The 13,248-nt window shown below is 40.9% G+C and overlaps 1 protein-coding gene across 2 annotated transcripts in view; it reads right to left on the bottom strand.

The window, feature by feature from the left end:
• Nucleotides 1–13,248, bottom strand: part of grm5 (glutamate metabotropic receptor 5) — a 77,797-nt gene that overhangs the window by 20,751 nt on the left and 43,798 nt on the right. The gene's annotated exons all lie outside the window — the stretch shown is intronic.

A 13,248-nucleotide genomic window follows, 5' to 3' on the forward strand; every position in this document is an offset into this window, starting at 1 on the left:
TTGCAAGAGAGACAGTCTCATTGATTCTAATTAAAGGAATGAATGAATGCTACTATTAAAATGTAATAAGCAGAAGTGATGCCAAGAAAGAAAGCTAGAATGTCTTACTTAAAAATGATAATTGTTTATTTAGGAAAACACCACTAGAGCTTTCATGGCTCTTCAGAGCTAAGATAACACAGTCCTGCTGGACTATTGACTCTCCATTGGTTCTTGCTTATGGTGATCATGGATCAGAGGCATTGAGTGTACTGTATATAAGGACTGGGGTGAGTGAGTGTGACATCACCAATACAAAATGGTTTCCTTCCAACCAAATGAAGCCAATTCAATTGCCATGTTTTCACGAAAAGGACGCCGCCATATTGAAGCCAGACATTATCAGTAAGCAGTGATTGATCCAAGTCAGTCCAAGTCAATGCTTTTATGTCAAACACTCCTGCCAATCATGAGTCAGCTTGCTAGAAGGAAACTTTTTTAAAAAGGAAACTATTTTAAAGAAAAAAAAATTCTTTTAGGTTAAGAAAGCAATGGAAATAAATAATAGTTTGTCGAAACAGAAACAACATTAAAGGTTTTTAAATGATGGTAATAACAAGAGAAGAAAGCCATTCTTAAAACTCGTACTCATGGTCATTTTTTATTTATGTGTTAGAAAAAAATCACAAAATTAAAGAGATGTAAGAATTTGTCAAATTAAATCAATATCTACTCGTTTATTGTCTTTTTTATCCTAATTAATTCATCAAATGTGTGTTCATTTCAAATGTTTAGTTTCCATCAACCTGACTAAAAAATATCCATCACTGACAGCTCTAGTCCCAAACTCCCATGTCACTCTGGAAAGCAGTAAATGATCTTAGAATTCTAAATTGTTCTATAGGTGTGAATGTGTGTGACTGTCTGTCTTTGTGTCCCTTAACAGTGGTCAAGATAGACTCCAGCAACGCTGTGACCGTGAACAGGAAAATTAATCTTAAAATAAATGGGTGGATATGAAGATATGGACACAAAATATGCTTATTATTGAAATCAGAATTTCAAAGATCAAGTCTAAGACAAGTAAATAGGATACAGCAGGGAAAAAATGACTCACTGACTAGCCTTATTTTACACACTACAAAAACTGTCTGCAGGGGGGTAGACACAAATTAAGCTGATTTGACTTTAGTTTACCTCAGATCTCTCACCTGGTAAGCCAGAATTTTCCTATCTTTAGTAATCACTGTCAGGACTAGTTAGCCCTTTGGCTGTCACTTCCTGTTTTATTTTGAAGTCCTGTCTTTTCTGTCTTAATTTCCAGTTCCTGCTGTGTGATCTGCTTCCTCCCAAATGTGCTCCACCTGTGCCTCATTGTCTTCCCTATATAAGCAGTGCTTTTTCTCAAGCCAGTGCCAGATTGTCTTTCTTTCACTGTGTGCAATCCAGCCTTAATCTCTCCAGAGTTCTTAGAGCTTTTTGTTCCTGATTCATTCCTCTTTTAGATGGCCTCCTGAAATTATATTAAAGACTCTGATTCTGCCACTCCCTGACTCCACCATTGTGTCCACCTGAGCTGCACCTGATAATCACAGGTAATTCCTGAGTGAGTAAACTTGTTTCAACAAATTGAAATAAAAGATTATCTAAAAAAAATTGTACTCTTACTTTGACCTTTGAACTCATAAATCTCCTGTTTCTGTCTGGAATGAGATGGAGTGTGATGTAGGCAAACCAAGTCTAAAACTCAATAACCCACAAAAGGTTATGACTCTTCTGCTTCAACAGAATCTGATGTCTTTAAGTAAAACAAAATCCTCAACACAAAAAATGTGCATGAAGAATTTACAGTGCAGAGGAAATAAATATTTTTCATCCCAGCTCTGAGGTTGTGACATACAATAAAATACTGTGGAAAAACAAAGGAATTAATGTCAAAATTACGAAAAAACATATTTCACAGTTTTGCAGTCTTATTATCCTTGCTGAGCCGGCTCTTTAGCGTCTAACCTTAACCATCGCAATTTAATGCCTGAATCTGAAACACAGAGAGTCTGTAACATTGCAGTCAAACCCAAGAGAACCACCTCTGAGCTGACATGATGTTTTTGTCAGCTGGTGTCCTATCGGGTTTTGGTTCCAACTGTGGTGTGCACACACAAAAACACACAAACTATCGCTAATCAGGGTTTGCTGCAAGGACTGTAGGAGAAAATGAGTTTTGTACTCTGGAGGTTGAGAGAAAGAAGAAAGACATGAGGTAAAATAGGGGGAAAAGAAGCAGCAGTAGAGGATACTAATCTTTCCTTGAGGAGATGAGGATCAGTTCATTTAAAAAGAAACATCTTTCATAGCTTATTTCTCTCTTGGCATGTTGTTAATAAAACTTAACACTCGCTCTGCAGTTTCTTAGGGAGAATTTTTGTCGTACCTAAATTTTTAAAAATGCATTAAAAACTTTGGCTTCTTATGCTTCCCTGGCATGTAGAATAAGTGAATTATATCAGTGTTGCATTTTCCTGACTGAACGGCTGCTAAGCTGTAGCTGAAACACTCTATTTGACCCAGATCATCTCAGCCGCCGGCTGCCGTACTCTGTGCACAGGGGTTTTACCCGTCTCTCAGTCATATGATGAATTTTTGGACTCTGTAAACAATTATGTAAGAGCTTCCTCCTACATGTCCTCTGACTCTCTGGCAATAATTTGGTCTCCTCTCCTTCATATGAATCTCTCTGATTTGCTATTTGGGTTTATTTCTGTTTTTTTTTGCTTTGCTTTTTCTGTCTGTCAAACCTTTTTTCCATTTATCCAATTCTGCAGAGAGGCTCTAGAAGAGGACACTCTTCACTACTTTGTGCATATTGGCGATAAGTGTTGGTGTTCCTCTTTTTCCTCACATTGCAGTCGTTCTTTGAGATGTTGCGTCATAAATCAGACGTTAAGTTGCTATAGATTCACATTCACCATTTGAACCAATTTACGTTAGACAAATGAGTCGGTTAGCACAAAAGGGGCCCAAGTCTACAATTTTTCAAAAGAGAGATATTATATGTTCTATGGTCTTCAAGGTAAAAGCTATCTGGTTATGTGCGAAAAAGTCCCAAGTCGGTTGTAATGTATTGACTATGCTTGACATTTAAAACGCATTAAGTGCAAAATTCCCGGACTTGGGCCTCTATTGCATGGGTTTTGCTTTATCCCATAGCGGGCAGCACTAGTTATCAAATATGTCAGCGCCCCTGTTTAATTCAAGAAGGGTTCAAGTCCAGAGACTTTAGTTTGCTAGTCCTCTGAAATTATAAAAGTGAGGTGCTTCATATTAAAGCATTTTTAAGCTATGAACTGGTGCTAAATCTGGGTAAAGTATAAATCATTTGGTGTAGCCTCCCTTTAAGATATGCACCTAAAATTATTTCCTGGAAAAACAAACCTCTTGGACTTGGGGCCCCTTTTTGAACTAACCGATTCAAATGTGTCAACAGTGTCAATGCTATCCCGCTGGTTTCTTTCAGTGTCTGCCTTTCAGTCAAGTGGGTTGGGTGACTAAACTCTGTGATGCGTAGAGCTCATTGCAGTGGGCATCCATTTAGTTTGTTCAATGTGCATGATCTCGACAGTGAGATTGAGCCATCACCTTCCCTTCCATATATGATCCAAATGGTAAATAGTAAATGGCGTATACTTGTATAGAGCTTATATAAGTGGACCAATACCTGAATTCAGTAGTGCTTCAGACATCACTTTGTTGCTGTTTTATACTGTTGCAATGGCTGGAGACAACTCACTCTGTCCCACTTGAGATTACATTTTTACCAAACAGGATCCAATGGAGGGCTGCATGGTGGCATTGTGGTAAGTGCTTTTGCCTAACAGCAAGAAGGCCCTGCTTCAAATCCCAGGTGGTCATCGAATTACAATATATCTTATAGCATGTGGTTCTAACTGTGGTGCACATGCAATAAGAGTTCTGGTAGATCGCCTGTCAGTCTTGGGAGGGGATCCCTCCTTCATGTGGACATCCCTGAGGGTTGTTCTTTTTTTTTTTTCCCAGAATCCATTTTTTTAGGTGCATTTCCTTACTAAAAAGGGAAGGTCTATGGGCAGGGATGCCCAGTTTAGATTAGTCTGTTTAGTTCAATTAAGCAATTACCTATTATATTTTATGACTGATTTCATGTTCTTAAACAATTACCGGTATGAAGCCCATTGAGACGACTATTGTAATATTTGGACATATCAAAACAATTTAATTGAATTGAAATTTAACTGTTACCTGTGACATCTCCAGTCTTAAAGGGTTAATGTGACTTGATGCCGTTTTTTGTAATTCATTTCATATGAGGATAAGGATAAAGCCCTCTGGCTTTTTCCCACAGTCCAAAACCTGCTTTGTAGGTTAATTGCTGATTCCATACGGTCTCTTAGTGTGAATGTGAGGGTGGGGTTGTGTGGCCCTGAAACACAAAGACCTGTTTAGGATGTACTGTATCTCGCCTTTGCCAAACAGTAACTGGGATAGACTCCAGCAACTCTGTGACCCAGAGAAGATAGATGGTTTTCAGTGTGTCAGGATTTTTGGGCTCTTTTGCGTCTTTACACCCATGCTACAAACATTCAAACTTCAGTCTTGAGGAGCCTGCGTCCTACTTTTTTCCAGATATGCTGCTGGATCAGGTGTTCCCGCAATAAGAAGCTGCATGGTAAGGGTTAGCTGAAAAGAAGGCAAGATGCTGGATTGGACTTTGGAGTCCCTTGTCCAGTTGTAGACCACTGATTCCTTTCAATCCCACTCAGCCATGAACAGCAGCCTCAACCTCCAAAGTTTACAGCATTGAGTGCATTTGTCTTCATTTAATGTTATATTAAAGCCTAATTTAAAACCACATTCCTGGACAATCATTTTGTTATTGATTACAAAGATGAAGTCAGTGAAGTTTGAAATCGTTTTGGCTTCTGACACGTGTTCGTGACAAATTGACTGAAAGTCCCACGAGTCAAAAGAAAGTAGGTCTTTACCGATTTTTAAAAAGGAAAGAGACAAAGAGAGAATCAGTGAAGCTCAGGATGAAACAGTGGAAAATAGGAGGTAGAAATCAATACAGTCAAATATCAATCAGTTTCTCTCAACATTGCCACTTTCTTTGGCCATTTTTCCCACAAGTCTTTCTCTCCATCTCTATTAGCATTATCTGTCCTTTTCATTTTCACACGTACACTCCTTTCCTTCACACACAGCTAAGCCCCTATCTTTGCACAGTTTGACTCACCCGCTAAAATGCATCTATTTAACTGTTGATGTACAAACTTCTTCTCTGTCTAAAGAACATTCCAATCTACACTGTTTTTTAATCTTAAAATGTGTAGATTCTGCAAAACTCCTTTAAAAACATCAGGTTTAAAATACACCTGCTCATCCACTTATGTCTACCTCTGCGTTTGCCTTTTTACAAAATCTCTTTGCACAGCAGTATTTATTGTATTTACTTTGCCTTACTGATGCATTCTGACCTGCCTCAGTTCCTCTATTACTTTTATGTTTATAGATGCTGTTTTGTTGTGGCCGGAGCAATGTCATTTAATTCAGCTGTGCATATTCGATGCTGTGCACGAATGACAATGACAATGTGCATTTTTGGGATATTTCATTTTCATTTTGCAAAATTTCCTGTATTACTTTTGTCTTACTGTCCTTTTTGACAAACCAAAGATGAAAGCATCTTTTCTAAATGAATGGTTTTACAAATCAAGCATAATAAATCCTCAAGTGGAGTTCTTTACTCTGAAAAAAAACAAGGTGCGAGCTGCCACAACATCAGGACTCTTCAAAACAAAACAGAAATAGGAAGCAGTGTTCACTAAAAGAAAAAAAATAACCTAGAAAAAATACTCGATCAATACAGACTCTACCACCACACCATCGGTGTTCAGTGCTGTAGTTCATCACTATACAGCAGCGGTGTCAGACACCAGGCCTCGAGGGTCGGTAGCCTGCTGGTTTTCCAGAAATCCTGCCTTATCTGCAACTGATTACCTGGATCAGGTGGGTTTAGTCAATGAAGAGCTTCAATGGGAGGCTAGTTGGAAAACATGTAGGACACAGACACACTAACACCTGTGCCCCACAACATTAAAAATACTCAACAAGTGGATAATTTTTATCAAAAACTATACAACAAATTACCCACTAATTTGTCGTGTAGTTCTATTTCAACTTTCATGGGCTGTAATACAGATATGTTTATGCCTATTATTAAATAATTGGGCTTCTTGTGACCAAATAGTAAAATATAAAATTCTTAATTCTACTTAGAAATCTTAATGATCAAAGGTAAAGCTAAAGGTCCAGCAAGTAAAGCTGAGCTGAAGCTGAGCCATTCAGCCGTCCTGTGACCTGCAGAATCCCAACAAACAAACTTTATGGCCCAGTGGTAGTGTCTCCCCTACTGGTAGGTTGTAGGTTCAAATCCACAGTCAAAGTCATAACAAAGACTGGAAATGGGACCTCAAAACCTCCCTGCTTTACACTCAGCTTAAGGGGTCAGACAGGAAGTTAAAGCACCAAATGGTTTATGTGCGCCACTGTGTCTTCAGCTCACCGCTCCCCCAGGGGATGGGTCAAATACAGAGAACAAATTTCACACATCCAGGTATGTGACAACTAATGGGACTTTCACCTTTAAATCTTCAACAGAGCGGCTAAATAAAGAACTGAGATGAGGCGATGCAAATGTTCAGTTCAGGCCATCCCCATAAAGTTGTGCATTAATAAATATTTGCAAACCAATGAACAGCACTGTGAGGCAAAAAAAAGTACCAAGCTAAAGAGGCAATGACCTATGGGCTAATGATGTACATTTTTTCTTTTTATTTACTGAAAGAGCTTTTATTTTACCCAACTATTGATGCAACAACAAACAGAGCTACTGTTTGTTGGTTATATAATAATGGTATTGCTTAAGGTTACCATTCATAAATCCAGAAATGCACATTTCCAACCACACAGAGATCATGATCATTAACTGAAAAGAGAATTATTCTATGTTGGTTGCCGCTCAAAATCAACTGAAGCACTTTCAGGAAGGATGGGTGGTTGCTGATTAACTGAAAAAGTAAATTAACAAGCTTATCAATATCTGACTCATAATTAAAGCAAAAGCAGATTTTAGGATAGTGTTTCTGGTTAAATGAATGTACTGCAGGTGTTGCCGAATAATACAGAAAGAGGATGCTTCTGGTTTATTCTGAAGAAAAAGTACAGAAAAACTTGTCTAGAGTAGGTATCACCAACCTGTTTGAGGATGAGGGCTATTTTTAAAGGATCTGAGTAGAAAGGCTACACAGGACCTGTTTACTGCAAATTTCCCAAAAAACAAAACCACAGACTAGTATAGTAATAGTAATGATAATGAGAATTAGCCGTAGTTATTTTAACACTATGAAATGATTGCTCACATATCCATTGGTCTTCTTTTTCATTATTCTAATCAACGGTTTACACAACAGTAATGACAAGAAAACACGTATAAACATGAAACATTGATTTATTTCTGTTTATCTGCTCAAACTTTTAAAAGTCAGGAGAGACACTAGTTGTATTGGTGGTACAGAAAAACACTTCTAACATTTTTTAAGCCAAGAAAATCTTTCTGTCAGAAAAAGTTTTTGAGTTTTTAAAAACCTTAATGAAACAAATGTAACATTTTGTGCAACATTTCCCCTTTAATCATGTAAGTTTTATCAATACTCTTTGATGTATCTTCTCATTTACTATGTAGGTGGGAGGCCTATAGAGACCCATATTCTTGGGCCTCTATGGGGTTTTTTTCACTGGCCCCGTGAAACATAAAATATATATATATATGAAAAAAAAACGCCCCTCTCACCCTCCGCGGGTGGTTTCTCCTCCAAGCTCGGGTCCTCTACCAGAGGCCTGGGAGCTTGAGGGTCCTGCGCAGTATGTTAGCTGTTCCTAGCACTGCGCTTTTCTGGACTGAGAGGTCTGAGGTCTTTCCAGGTATCTGTTGTAGCCACTCCTCCAGCTTGGGGGTTACTGCCCCGAGTGCTCCAATTACCACAGGCACCACTGTCACCTTCACTTTCCAGGCTTTCTCCAGTTCTTCTCTGAGTCCCTGGTATTTCTCCAGTTTCTCATGTTCCTTCTTCCTGATGTTCCCATCACTTGGCACTGCCACATCCACCACAACGGCTTTCCTCTGTTCTTTATCCACCACTACAATGTCTGGTTGGTTCGCCATTACCATCCTATCAGTCTGGATCTGGAAGTCCCACAAGATCTTTGCCCTCTCATTCTCTACCACCTTCAGAGGTGTTTCCCATTTTGACCTTGGGGTTTCCAGTTCATATTCTGCACACATGTTCCTGTATATTATTCCAGCCACTTGATTGTGGCGCTCCATGTATGCTTTCCCTGCCAGCATCTTACACCCTGCAGTTATGTGCTGGATTGTTTCAGGCGCTTCTTTGCACAGCCTACACCTTGGGTCTTGTCTGGTGTGGTAGATCTGAGCCTCTATTGCTCTGGTGCTCAGGGCTTGTTCCTGGGCTGCCAGGATGAGCGCTTCGGTGCTGTCCTGTAGGCCAGCCCTTTCTAGCCATTGGTAGGACTTCTTGAAATCAGCCACTTCAGTTATGGTCCGGTGGTACATCCCATGCAGGGGTTTGTCCTCCCATGAGGATCTGTCCTCCAGCCCTGTATCCTCTGCTCTCCATTGCCTGAGACATTCACTGAGCACACTGTCAGTTGGGGCCTTGAGCTTGATGTACTCATGGATCTTGGATGTTTCATCCTGGATAGTGGCTTCTACGCTCACTAGTCCTCGGCCTCCTTCATTGCGGCTAGCATACAGTCTCAGGGTGCTGGATTTGGGATGGAACCCTCCATGCATGGTGAGGAGCTTTCGTGTTTTAACATCCGTGGTCTGTATCTCTTCCTTTGGCCATCTTATTATTCCTGCAGGGTATCTGATAACGGGGAGTGTGTAGCTGTTTATTGCCCGGGTCTTATTTTTGCCATTGAGCTGGCTTCTCAGGACTTGCCTTACTCGTTGGAGGTATTTAGCTGTTGCAGCTTTCCTTGTTGCCTGCTCCAGGTTGCCATTTGCCTGTGGAATTCCAAGGTACTTGTAATTGTCCTCGATGTCTGCTATTGTTCCTTCTGGGAAGGAGTGAGACTACCTTGCCTCTCTTTGTCACCATCCGGCTGCATTTCTCGAACCCGAATGACATCCCAATGTCAGTACTGTAGATCCTGGTGGTGTGGATCAGGGAGTCAATATCACGCTAGCTCTTAGCATATAGCTTGATGTCATCCATGTAGAGGAGGTGACTGATGTTGGCCCCATTTCTGAGTCGGTATCCATAGCCAGTCTTGGTGATTATTTGACTGAGGGGGTTGAGACCTATGCAGAACAGCAGTGGGGACAGAGCATCACCTTGGTATATCCCACATTTGATGGACACTTGTGCAAGTGGCTTCCCATTGGCTTCAAGGGTGGTTTTCCACAGCTTCATTGAGTTTCCTATGAAGGCTCTTAGAGTCCTGTTGATGTTGTACAGCTCCAAGCATTCAGTGATCCATGTGTGTGGCATTGAGTCATAGGCCTTCTTGTAATCAATCCAGGCTGTGCACAGGTTGGTGTGTTGTGACTTGCAGTCTTGAGCGACTGTTCTGTCGACCAGGAGTTGGTGTTTGGCTCCTCTGGAGTCTCTACCAATGCCCTTCTGTGTGTTACTCATGAATTGATCCATGTGCCTATTTATCTTTGTTGCAATGATGCTTGACATGAGCTTCCATGTTGTGGACAGACAGGTTATTGGCCGGTAGTTGGATGGGACTGCACCCTTTGAGGGATCCTTCTGGATCAGGATCGTTCGCCCTTCCGTTAGCCATTCGGGGTGAGTCCCATCTCTTAGCAGCTGGTTCATTTGTGCTGCCAGGCGCTCGTGGAGTGCGGTAAGCTTCTTTAGCCAGTAGGCATGTATCATGTCAGGGCCCGGTGCTGTCCAGTTCTTCATACCTGAGACTCTTTCTTGTATGTCTGCCACTGTGATGGTTACTGGATTCTGTTCAGGGAGGTTGCTATGTTCTTTTCTCAGAGAGACCAGCCACTGGGCATTGCTGTTATGTGCTGTCTGTTTCTCCCATATACTTTTCCAGTACTGTTCAGTTTCTAGCCTTGGTGGGTCTGCTCGGCTGTTTTGACCCTGCCACTGAGCGTACACTTTTGCAGGTTGAGTTGCGAAGAGCCTGTTTATTCGTCTGGCTTCATTGTCTCTTGTGTACCTCTTTAGGCGGCTGCTCAAGGCTAGGAGCCTTTGTTTGGCAGTTTCCAGTGCTTCAGGTATGGGCATCTGGCTGTATCTCGTAGGTACTTGCTTTCTCATTGTACCTCTTTGAGCCTCTGTCAGCTTACTCACATCCTTCTGAGTTGAATTGATTTTGGCCTCTAACCGTTGCTTCCATGGTGGGTACTGTTTTCTTCCATGGTTGCTCTTGTAGCCAAGCATCTCAAGGATCACTGCTGCTGAAGTGTAAACCAGTTCATTGGTTTCTGTAATGTTTGTGGTAGGAATTGCCCTCAATGCTTCATCCACGGTTTCCAGTAGACTTTCAGGTACGTCACTTAACCGTTGTAGTTGGTGTCGGGGTAGCCTAGTGTTCATTGTAGACATGATCTTGTCTTTCAGGTCAGTTGCTGCCTTGCTCAGCGTAATTGTGGTTGTTGGGGCTGTGTACCCAATCTCAGGGTGGGAGTATGGCATGACCTCCTCTCTGACCTGTTGTTCTGGCTCTCCCGTGGCATTGTATTGTATCGCTTCAATCTCAAGTTGTGATAGGAGTTGCCGTTTGTGGATGTTATATATATGGGTATATATATATATATATATATATATATATATATACCCAGCGGCTGGGTAGCTCGGTTGGTAAGGTTGGAAGCTACCATGCAGGAAACCAGGGTTCGATTCCCGGAGGGGAATGAGCAATGGTACTGGGGGTAATTACCATATCAATGGCGAGCAGTTAACATCACCCAGTGAGGGTCCTTAGGCAAAACCCTTAACGCTACTGCCTCCCGAGCGCAGTTTCGGCTGCAGCTCACCGCTCCCCAAGGGGATGGGTCAAATGCGGAGAAAGAATTTCCCTTCGTGGGATAAAATACAGTGTATAAAAAAAAAATACAAAAAATTTAGAGCACTGAGCTACCAGTTGTTTGGCAGTTAGACTTGATTGTGGGTTTCGAAGCATCCATTCATTCCACATTCTCTGCATGTAACCCCTCTGGGTGGGATTACTTGAGAAGTAGCATTCTAACAGAACCTTGTTCTCACATCTAGTCCATTTCTGTCTTGTTCCAGTAGCCCACTTTCCATCAGGGTGCTCTGTTTCCTCAGCACCTGACGCAGACCTTGTTTGGCCGGGCGACGTCTGAGCCGGCATGACATGTTCATTGTCTCTCATGTTGTGAGGTAGGCATTAACGTTAAGGGTCTTGCCCAAGGACCCTCACTGGGTGATGTAATTGCCCGTCTTTGTTATGGTAATTGCCCCATTTCCATTGTTATGGTAACTGCCCCATTTTCCATTACCATTAATTGTTCATTCCGCCCTGGGAATCGAACCCGGGTTTAGCGTAGAAGCCACTATATATATATATATTTATATTTAAAAAAAGAGAGAATTAGGGGATGTAAAAATTTACTACTTTATGCTTATAGTGGTTCTGCTAAAACAATAGGGAAAGTTTAAAATTGGTAAATGGCATATAGGGCTTTTCTACCTACAAGGCCCAAAGCGTTTTACAGTCATAGTCCCATTCACCCAGTCACACACACATTCACACACTGGTGGTGGCTCTGGTCCCGAACACAGGTGCCTGCCTACCACCAGAGGCAAGGTGGGATTCAGTGTCTTGCCCGAGGAAGCATCAACTCATGGGTGTGCAAGGTGGGAATTGAACCTGAAATTATGATCATGGGGCAACTGCCCAACCGTTGCACCACGGCCGCCCCCTGCACCATGGCCGCCCCAAAATTGTTTTATTCGTTCTGATAGTAAACTTTTCAAAGATACAAATTCCCCTGTTTAAACATCACTGCTACGATTACCTTTTTATTTTTATGAAATCAATAAAGAGAATACAAAAATGTTGTTTGGCCTTCTTCTTCTGTGTCCTTTAGTGAATAATGGCTCTGGATTTGCTTTTGTGTTCAGATGACAGAGAAGAGGCTCTAAGTGTTGAACCAAGAGATAGGAAACACATTTTGCTACAAGGTCAAACAGAATATGTTAAATACCTTTTGTAAAAATTCCACAAACTTTCGGTTTAGCAAGATTAATGCATGGATCAGTCAAAGCTAAAGGTGTCCTAATGTTATGTCATGGTTCTTTGTCATGCAACCTTCCTTTCCCCTTTTTGTCCCCCTGGTTTTTCTTGCTGAGCAATCAAGATCATTCTCCTCACTCTTCTTTCTGTATATTTTGATGTCTACAACTTCGGTGAACTTACTCAAACTCAAAGATGCTACACTTATCCTAGCTTTTGTCTGATTAATGTTAGCATTCTGATGCTACAGGGATGGAACATGTACATTTAGACATATATACACTGGACAGATAACATCAACCATTGGATTGTGTGGAACAGGCCAATTGACCAGAGTTCACTCCTCTCACTTCAACAACATTCTGAATATAGTAATGATTTGGCACAAAGTAAAGATCAAAGCTCTACTGGGTTTCATCCACCTGCCAATCTAAAAGCCACAGCCTGAACTTTAAGCAAATTTGATCTCTAAAAGAATGGAAATGATCGATTCAAAACCCATCTCTAAGTTCTTGTTAACAAGGGAGTTAAAGCAATTTAAATAAAAATAAATGTTGACACCAAACTGTAAATATGTGTTTTTTGAGAAAATCAAAGTCAGATTTTTTTCTAGGCTTTTTTACATAGGAATTTATTGTAAATTGCTCCCTCCTGAAAACAGCCTTAAGCAGTTTTTAAAGGAACTACGACTTTTGTCCCTTTCTGATAGATTAAATTCAGGAAAAGAAGCCGTGACATGGCAGTGAGGGGAATGAAAGTAAACATAGTTTTAATAAAACAAACTAACTAAACATGATTCAATAAAATCAAAGAAATGTTGCTCTAATTCTTAGAAATGCAGGATATGTGGTCTAATAATGAACAGGAATGATAAATAGCGTCCTCCGTGAGGCCTTTTTTTATCAGCTATTTGTCAGCCAT

Source organism: Oryzias latipes, chromosome 13, assembly GCF_002234675.1.
Source record: "Oryzias latipes chromosome 13, ASM223467v1".
NCBI classification, from domain to species: Eukaryota; Metazoa; Chordata; class Actinopteri; order Beloniformes; family Adrianichthyidae; genus Oryzias; species Oryzias latipes.